At 31.0% G+C, this 9,828-nt stretch overlaps 1 long non-coding RNA gene across 1 annotated transcript; it reads left to right on the forward strand.

The window, feature by feature from the left end:
- Positions 1–58: 58 nt before the first annotated feature.
- Positions 59–6,852, forward strand: LOC134254393 (uncharacterized). The gene is made up of 2 exons (XR_009989314.1): positions 59–447; positions 5,905–6,852. It is a non-coding gene; the product is annotated as an uncharacterized LOC134254393 (long non-coding RNA).
- The last annotated feature ends 2,976 nt before the right edge of the window (positions 6,853–9,828 follow it).

Consider the following 9,828-nt stretch of genomic DNA (forward strand, 5'->3'; position numbering starts at 1 on the left):
AACACCGCCAATTGAACCAGACACCAAGAATACACACCAATCAACTGATCACCTGGAATTCAAATGGACACCCGAACACAGGTGTTCAGTTGAAATAACGTCATTTTCGTGTTGCTCTCATTCATTTCCAATCGCATCATCTCGGGTATTTCCGTCATAGGTCGGAAATACATTTTGCGCTTGTCGGAAATGATCCAGAAATTTCGATTGATTAAATTTCATCAGAAAAAATAAAAAATATATGAGTGTTAATTTGGAGCCAATTTCCTGATTTCATTTACACAATGTGTGTGTAATATTCTACTGCAATTCCCTTCTTTACACAGAAAAATTTGCGCATGCGTAAACGGAATATCGGAAGTAAATGTTTAACGACAAAAGTGATACACGCTGTGACTTATGAATGACCTCGTGGATATATTTTCTGATGTCACCGTGATTATTAAGGTATGTTTACTAAAATGATGATTTCATGGCTATGGAATACATACTTACAACTCATAAAACCTCATTGCTGATTGACAACTTATACTTTTTTGTCAAGAACAAGCTTGGAAAAATGCATTATTTTGCTAAAAAGTATACATCCATAATTAATTTTTATTTTTTAAAAACCATTGGTGGAAAAGAGTTTCTTCCACAATTGTTTATCTAGGATTTTTATTTAAATTCAAAGGGGGGGGGGGTTAGATGCATAAGTAGGCCTACTGTCCTACGGACGCGGTTTAACTCAGTAAGGGCTTGTACCGAGACACAGATTATTCTAACGGGGGGGGGGGGGGCACAGATATACATTTTCAGGGGCACTACCAAAAATTTCCTGACAAGCTAAAAAATAAATAAAAGAAAGAAAAAATGTCATGAGACGTTTTTATTATTGAGGGGGCGCAGGCGTAATAGTAATCTATATCGGCAAAATTATTGGGGGGGGGGGGCATGCCCCCACCCCCCGTTCCTACTGCCATGATGAAAATATCCTAACGTTAGATTTATATTTTAAACGTAAATAATTCTTCAAAAGGAAAGATGTACAGAATCTTTAAACAAAATTTTGGATTTAAAAATTATATTGATATCTCCTAGATTTAGAGAAATAATTACAAGAGTTGATTTTCATGTATAAGCAAATCATTATTTTCCAGTAGAGACTGAAAGATGGTATGGTAAGCCTATATCAATGTGTGATAGAATCTGTACACTTTGTAATAATGCTCAAACTGCTTATGAATTTCAATATATCTTAGAATGTAACACTTTAGCTAATGTTAGAAAAAAAACCTGCCATACCTGGGCAATTATTATTCCCACAGACCGAATGTTATTAAATTCATGGAACTAATGTCAACTCAAACCGAAAAAAAGCTGGGGAAAACTAAATAAATGTACACATGTATGTTTATCCTTAAAAATTGTGTTGTTGTCCGGCTTCCTTGATACAATTTTCCCCCTCTTATTTTTTTATTACCGGCCGCCAGGAGGCGGTCGGTTATATGATATGAAAGTTTTAAGTCGCTGTGCGTTTCTAAGAGGTCACAGTTAACAATTTAAATAAAAATATTGTTACATCATTCATCATGTTCATATCGCTGGCAGAAAAATAAAATATTAAACAATACATTGATGTAAATGTTTAGAAAAAGCACAATAATTAAATTTCAAATTTTATAAATAATGTCCGTTTGAAATATTTCATCCAATCCTGGATTAGACCATTTGTATAACAGAAGGGGAGAAAATATTGGCAAAATGTCACGTGTAGGTTTTTGCGCCCTTTTCCATAGTTTAAAAAAATGAAAACTGCATGAATTATGTAACAATTTTACTTTCTCTTTTTAAAAAATGATCTGACATTGTATTGATTAGACGTTACATCATTTAAAGTGTATATTTGAACTTCCTATAGGGGTTTTTCAGTGTAAGACTTATGAAAATTGATTTCTTAAAATTTCGGGATTAGAAAACATATTGACAAATATTTTTGATGGTGACCCCTCATCCCTGGGAAAAACTTCCCGAATCCGCACAATTCATATATCGCCGTCAAGTTTTGTTGGGTCATTTAAAGCTTTAATTATTTTTCCCACGTTTCCAACAATTTTTGATGCTTTGGCATACCCAGGAAACTATTAAACATATTATGCACGTCAGTCATAATTGTTACGATTCCCAATTTCTTGTAGTTATCATATTTTCAGCTGTCAGCTTTATATGTAGCCATGGTTTCAAGCATTAATCAAGTGTTTTCCCTTATTTACGTCATCCTCTTTGTTCATCTTTAGAGAGAGAGAGAGAGAGATCATGATTTCTTTTTTTATTTGAGATACAAACAACATATATGGTTTATATAGAATGTGTTCTTTTTCCATTGCTGTGATGGGTATCTTACACTTAAAATGAATGCATGATGTTTTGTGCAACAAAATTTACTCTAGTGAACAGCACCCCCCCTCCCCCAATGTAAACGTTTATAGCTTATCATGCTTATAGATTCTATAGATATTGATGACATTAGTCAGGCAAGCTTTTTAAAAAGCTGTTACTTGTATGATATGAAAGTTTTAAGTCGCTGTGCGTTTCTGCGGAGTTAACAATTTAAATAAAAATATTGATCATTCATCATGTTCATATCGCTGGCGAGAAATATGAAACAAAGATTGTCTAAATAGAAAAAGCACAATAATCGTAAAATTAAATTTTATAAATAATGGGGTAAATATTTCATCCAATCCTGATTCACAAACTCTGATATAACAGAAGTGCGGAGAAAATATTGGCACGAGAGGGCATAGTTTAAAACAAAAACGTTGCAAATTTCACACCATTTTTTTATTTCAACGGTTATATAAAATGGTTTCAGCATTGAAAGGCTGATATTAGCTCTTAATTATTTTATATGAATTTTTTTGTATTTTTTTGAAAAAAATTATTTACTTCTGTCAAGCTTTTTGTAAAAATTTTTGTAAATGAATGCATCACATAAATACCTAATAAAATATGTAAAGAAAGTCTGGTTAGACGTTTTAATTTTTTTAATAAAAAATTATTTAAAAAAATAAAACACATTAATGTGAATATTTTTTAAACCTATGGTTACCATTATTTTGGACAACATTTTGTCAATCAATTTTTAAAAGAAATTGAAACGAAATTGAGAACTTAGAGAAGTTAATTTTTTTAATATTTGGACCTAACCCGATCAAAATTAAACTGATCCCGATCAAAATTAACACAAAATGAATAAAATGCTAATTTATTGCCTCATCATGTATTTACAATGAAGAAATCTATTTTATTGTCAGGTTCTAAATTAACCCTTATAACACCTAATCAGACTAGTGTTCTTAGGAAAATGTTATTTATTTCCAATAATTGTACAATTATTATTTGGTTTAATTTTATCGGGATTGGCCAATATAAAAAAAATTAATTTCTCTAAAATTTGGCTATTTTGTTTCAATTTCTTTTATAAATGCCATTGATAAATTTTCCCCAGTTGTGGCTACATTTTAACCACAAGTTTAAAAAATATTTAAATTATGTGTTTTATTTTCATAAATAATTTTTTATAAAAAAAATTAGTGATATATCAGACTTTCTTTACATATTTTATTAGGTACCATGTGATGCATTCATCCACAGCAAAAATTTTACAAGAAAATCTTATTAGGATGTAATTAATAGAAAAAATACAAAAAAATTCATATAAAATAATTAAGAGCTAATGTCGGCCTCTCAATGCTGAAACCATTGTTTAAAAAGGTTGACTAAGAGATCTATAAAATAAAAAGTTGGTGTGGCATTCCTCCTTAATCAACAATTTTACTTTCTCTTTTTAAAACATGATCTGCTGTATTTATTTGAAATGAAAATATTTGAACATTTCAAGGTTTGATAAAAATTGATGAAATATTGATTTCTTAAAAGTAAAGAATATTAAGTGCAGGAGACTAGGATCCTTGCCACATCTCAACACCAAAACAAAAGATTGAAAGAGAAGTAATGTAGTGGTGGATCTTGAAATTAAACATCCTCTGAAAGAGAGAGAGAGAGAGCGCGAGGAGCCCCACATATTATATATTTGTTGCGTTTTTATTAAGGTAGAACTATAGCTAAGTTTAAACTTTAGTTTTGTATGTTTTATGTAAAAACGACTTAAACAGCAAACTCACAAGAGTTCGTTAAGTTATACCAAACTGAGTGCAGAGACGCAGAGGACTATGCACATATTATATTGCCTATACATGTAATATTGTACATGCATTATTCATGAAGAAAATTTGTCGCATGCATTTTTTTTTTCGTGTCACGAGGATATTTTAGCTGAAAATAAGAAATTTAAAAAAAAAACTGCAAATTTCATTTTCTAAAATAATTTCAACGGTTATATAATTTTTGACGATTGCGTCAATATGTTTCTTGTTCATTTTTTTTTCCAAATCTTCTGTCAAGTTTTTTTTTTTGTATTGTATAAACCTCTGACCAGTTCGCATATATAATGTATGTTATTAATGTGTATTATACCCCATGTACCATTATTTTGATTTGGGTGAATAATAAATTGAACTTGAACTTAAGAAGTTATTTCGTCGTGATTCTTGAGACAAAATCTGATATCCCCCCCCCTTTCCGGCCTTCCCGATAAATTTTTAAATCCTTCCGTGTTTTTAATAAAGATTCTTCAAATTAAATATTATTTGGAATATTTTTTATCGTGTTTCATATATACATGTAATTGCTTATAATGAAAAGAAATTCAGATAACAATGCCAGTATAAATTTTCACAGCAGGTACATTGTATGCTTCGTAGGAATATTAACATGAGGTGGTATAATTACGTTGTAAAAATTAGTGATATATCAACTTGATAAATGACCATTGATGCTTATTACTGAATGCAAAACATTGTAATTATAGTTGCTAAAATACCCTATTCTTATCTTCTAATGCTGCAGTGGTCATTAAATGATACAGTTATAATGTAGGTCACACTCTAGTTAAATAGATCATCTCATCTGTACAAATTCTAAACAAATAACTGTCATTTCAATGATAAAAATTTATGTTTGGATAACGTATGTCCTTAAGTGCAATCATCCTTGCCCTCTCAGCATTTTTTAAAATTTGATATTACAGACTTTCTTGATTTGAAATTAAACTTTACTATGAAATCAAGCAAAACGAATGAAAATTGTTTTTATATTATGTTTATAAATAATATAGAAGTATATTTTTTAAAAGTTTATAAAGAGTTAAAGATGTCACACGGATATATCATGTATATTGGTGTAAATCAAACTCATTGAATAACATAAGTTAACAATGATTGTGACAAAATGACCGTGGACGAAACAATCTGTGATCAAAATACCCATAGCCTAGGGAAAAAAAACATGTCTTCCTCCTCTCTTCGTGGCTTAGGCAACGTCTCGGGCGTCTGTGTTCAGCATGTTCAAGATTAGAATAAGGTTATTTAAATTTTTTATTGATGTAATATGATGCAAATGTCTCCATTAACATGATTAATATCCCGCCAAATACAGACGGGAATCATTGTATCAGTTAATAGGTCTATCCATGGGTTAAATGTATTGACAGTTAGAATTTTCTCTACACTACTATCCCTGAGGATCCTATATCGGTGGTAATATTAGCATTCAATATACAAAATTTTCATAACAAGTACAATTTAATAGGAACTTAAGAGTGACTTAAATAGGTAGTAAAACTTAGTCTTAGGGAAAACCCTGGATCATAGATCCATAGATGGATAGATAGATAGACAGACAGACAGACAGACAGACAGACAGACAGACAGACAGATAGATAGATAGATAGATAGACAGACAGACAGACAGACAGAGAGAGAGCCATTGAGATTTATATATTATTATTTCATATTTAAGGTACAAGCAGAAATGGTGGACGACATCATTGGTCAAAGGATGAGAAAAATTCCATTGAGCGCCAGTTTTCTGAATATTTCAAATCTGGACATACCGGTACACCTGGTCGATTAGCATGCTTAAATGCAATTGCAAAAGAACCAATACTCTCAAAACGTGACTGGTCTAAGATAAAGCATACTGTTAGAAATATGATCATTTCACAAAAAAGGAAACAATACAAGGCTTAAATATTTCATATCTTATTTCATTATTGTATGTTAAAATTAAATTAGACATGTGAAAAAGAGGACATTATTCCTTGTCTCCTACATTTCTTAGCCTGCATACATATTTGTTTGGTTGTTTATATATTTGTTTGTTTGTTTTTGGTTACGATTTAGTGTATTTATCTGCAATGTGTAATATGATCAAACAGTAAAACTTAAAATTCTACATGAGTTCTTATTGGCTAATTGCAATCCAGTGAAACCAATGAAAAGAAAGTTATACATGTATAATGATCTTAATGCTGAAACTGAACTTTGAAAAATTAACATATCTATTGTTTATTTATCAGCTGTTTTCAGATTCAATGCATATAGCTATTAATTAAAGTCTGATAATTTCATCTAGCCTATAGATTGTATTTTGTAATTAATATTGCATGAAAAATTCATACTAGAACTTAAAGCATGAAAATAAAGTTTATCTTAGTGATTATGTCATTCTTTTCTTGTCTAGGCCCTGTACATATTTTTGTTTTTCTAATAAATGAACATAGAATTTATGTACATGTATCTCTTTTGATAGATCATAACAATATGAATATTTTATCTACATGTAGATTCTGATATGAAATTGATATTCAGATTTATAATTACTAAAATATTAACATGAAAATGATCTTGCACAAGTACGTACTCTAGGTTTTTGTTGTTGTTTTTTATCTGCATGGTCATTGTTGATTTCTCTAAAATAAAATGTCTTTGCTGTATCTAATTTTTAACTACACTCTTTTTCTGCCAGTTTTATTGTGTATTCTAATGTTTTCCTTTGTAACAAAGAAACTGTATTTTACTATTTGAAACATGTATATTAGCCATGGCATACTTGTACAAGTTATCCATTATGGCCAAATATCTAATGTACCTTTTTAATATAATTACATTAATGTTATGAATATGATGTTGAGTCAATTTGAAATAGTCTGCTAATATATTTTTATAGTTATTTAGTCATTTTTTATGCAATGAATTTCAATTTGTACAACAAATGAATTCTTATATGTTCAATAAATAATTTCATTTTTTGTCATCTTTGTTGAAACTTAATCTAAAGGAGATGAAAAGAGACAATTTTAGTAAACATGTGTTATTATATGTCGGTGTGATTGCGTAATTGCGATTCATGCGTACATAACAACTAAAAGTAGTTTTAGTATTTTTTTCTCTCTGAAGTATTCATAAACACGTTTGAATTGCAGAATTACAGAAATTGGTCTAAAATGTTAAGCTAATAGAGAAGTCGTCATACACTGAGGCATATCAATAATACATTTTTTTTTTTACCGAAAGAATGTATATATACATACATGTGATTTTGTAATTTAGGTGTTATATTGATAGTGTGTATGTAAAATGTTCAGTGGAATGTTTGTAAAAGACATAATTTGGATCAATTACGTCTGATATCGGCAAATAATTAGCTCTGTACTACATCTACATCCATAGGTTACGAAAACACTGTCTTCTTAGACCTTTAAGTTTCGGTGAGCGGTGTTGCTAAAAGCCCGATTAAATTTTAAAAATAATATTGTTTATCAAGCAAGAAAAATATGGAGATAACGAACAGTATTCAATCTCAAAGTTCATTAAAAAATATACAAAATAAGAGCAGAGCAAACACAGACCTCCTAAACATCAGAGCTGGATCAGGTGCCATGGAGGAGTGAGCATCCCCTGCCTACCGGTCACACCCGCCGTGTGCTCGTTGTCATGATCAGGAAATAACGGAAAAAATCCGTCGTCAATTCAGTGTATAAATAATGGACTAACAATTAGTATGAAAAACGCTAGCCAGCATTTGACTCAATGATAAATAATATTTGCTGACAAGGTCATTGTATCGACCATAGAACTTACGAAATGATGACTTTAAACGAGACTGTTGATATTCTTGTTTCATTCATTCTTTAAGAAATTGTTCATAAGCATAGCATGCTCTTGCGTTTCGAATCAACTGAGATATAAATACTCCGTATGCAGGTGATGAAGGTATATTGCTGCATCAAATAATATAAACGAAACAAATAAAAAAACAATTCATGGAAGTAAATTCTCTCTCTCTCTCTTGAATCGACCAATCGATCGATCACTCAGAGAGGAAATAGAGTTAGTATGGAACAGATCTACCTTTTAGTGTACAGGAACTTTTTTTGTCCCCCGCTTTTGCGAAAGCGAGGGGACATTAAATCTCATTCATCTGTCAGTCTGTCACAAAAACTTTGACCTTGGTCATAACTTTTAAATGAGAAGAGACAGGGCCTTCATATTTCACATGTATATTACCTCTGACAAGGCCTTTTCAATTAAACTACATCCCCCCCGGTGACCTTGACGCTTGACCTTATTTTTGAAAATGTTATCTTTGCTGATAACTTTTGATTGAGAAGAAATAAGACTTTCACATTTGACCTGTGCCAATACCTTTTAAAATATGCTATGGTTTTTTTTTTACCCCATGACCTTGACTTTGATATTTGACTTACTTTTCAAAATTTTATCTTTGCTTATACCTTTTGATTCAGAATAGATAGGGCTTTCATATTTGACGTATATTACTTGTAAGTGAGAAGGTGTTGCTGAGCATGCTATTATTTTTTGGCCCTTGACCTTCCTGTTTGACCTAATTTTCAAAATACATTTAACTTGGGTGATTTATTTTGAATGATATATGATAGGGCGTTGATATTTGACAAGTGCATTACCTGTGTCAATTTTTTTTCCCGAATGAACCTTCAAGTTTGACCTAATTTTCAAACATTTCATCAGTGTTGCTATCTTTTGAAGGAGTGAAGATTGGACAATCCTATTTGACACGTGCATTACCTGTGACAAGCATTTCCAAATGTATTATGATTTTTAATCCCATGACCATTGAAGTTTGACCTAATTTTCAACAAAGCGGTTACAATATGCAACAAAAATGGCATCGCATCCACTAAGACACCGAAAGCGGGGGACCACAATTCTTTGAATTTGCTTTATTTTATTTTTGAAAACCAATTGCAATGACTAAAAAACTACATGTAAAACTACACACAGGGACCAAGCATGTATATATGCGTACTATGCACAATGTAGCTTATACAAGAGAATGCATATGAATATAAGAATATCGACGCACCACATATACACATGTATAAATTATCTATGTAATGAATAAATAATAATAAAATTTTAAAATATAAATAATAAATTATCTATAAAAGCAACAAGAGGGATTCTTTATCAACATATTGGAAAGTTGGTCGTAAATCTCTCTCTCTCTCTCTCTCCCTCTCTCTCTCTCTCTCTCTCTCTCCAAGGTATTACGGCCGTATTATACTTTTACAGTCTGAAAAATGGTGACCTTGTAAATGACGTTTAACGTCACGTAAACAGTTAAAATTAACGTTAAAATTACACACTGCTCAACGCGTTATCGGCAACTCGGTTGTTATCGGATACTCGGTGCAGGAAAAAACAATGCAAAGAAAACGTAGGTGACTTTAAATTTCTTCATTCAATGATAATTGTGTACTTCTGCAAACAAAGTTTGTGATCTTTGGCAGATAAATGATAATACTTTCAGCGGTAAAAAGCACGATCCAAATCACACTCTTTCAAAAGATCTACAGCTCTTTAAAATGAAATTTAATAAAATTTTCTGAATATGTCAACA

Source organism: Saccostrea cucullata, unplaced genomic scaffold (genome assembly GCF_032062105.1).
Source record: "Saccostrea cucullata isolate Sc308-1 unplaced genomic scaffold, CSIRO_AGI_Scuc_v1 ctg23656, whole genome shotgun sequence".
Classification (NCBI taxonomy): Eukaryota; Metazoa; Mollusca; class Bivalvia; order Ostreida; family Ostreidae; genus Saccostrea; species Saccostrea cuccullata.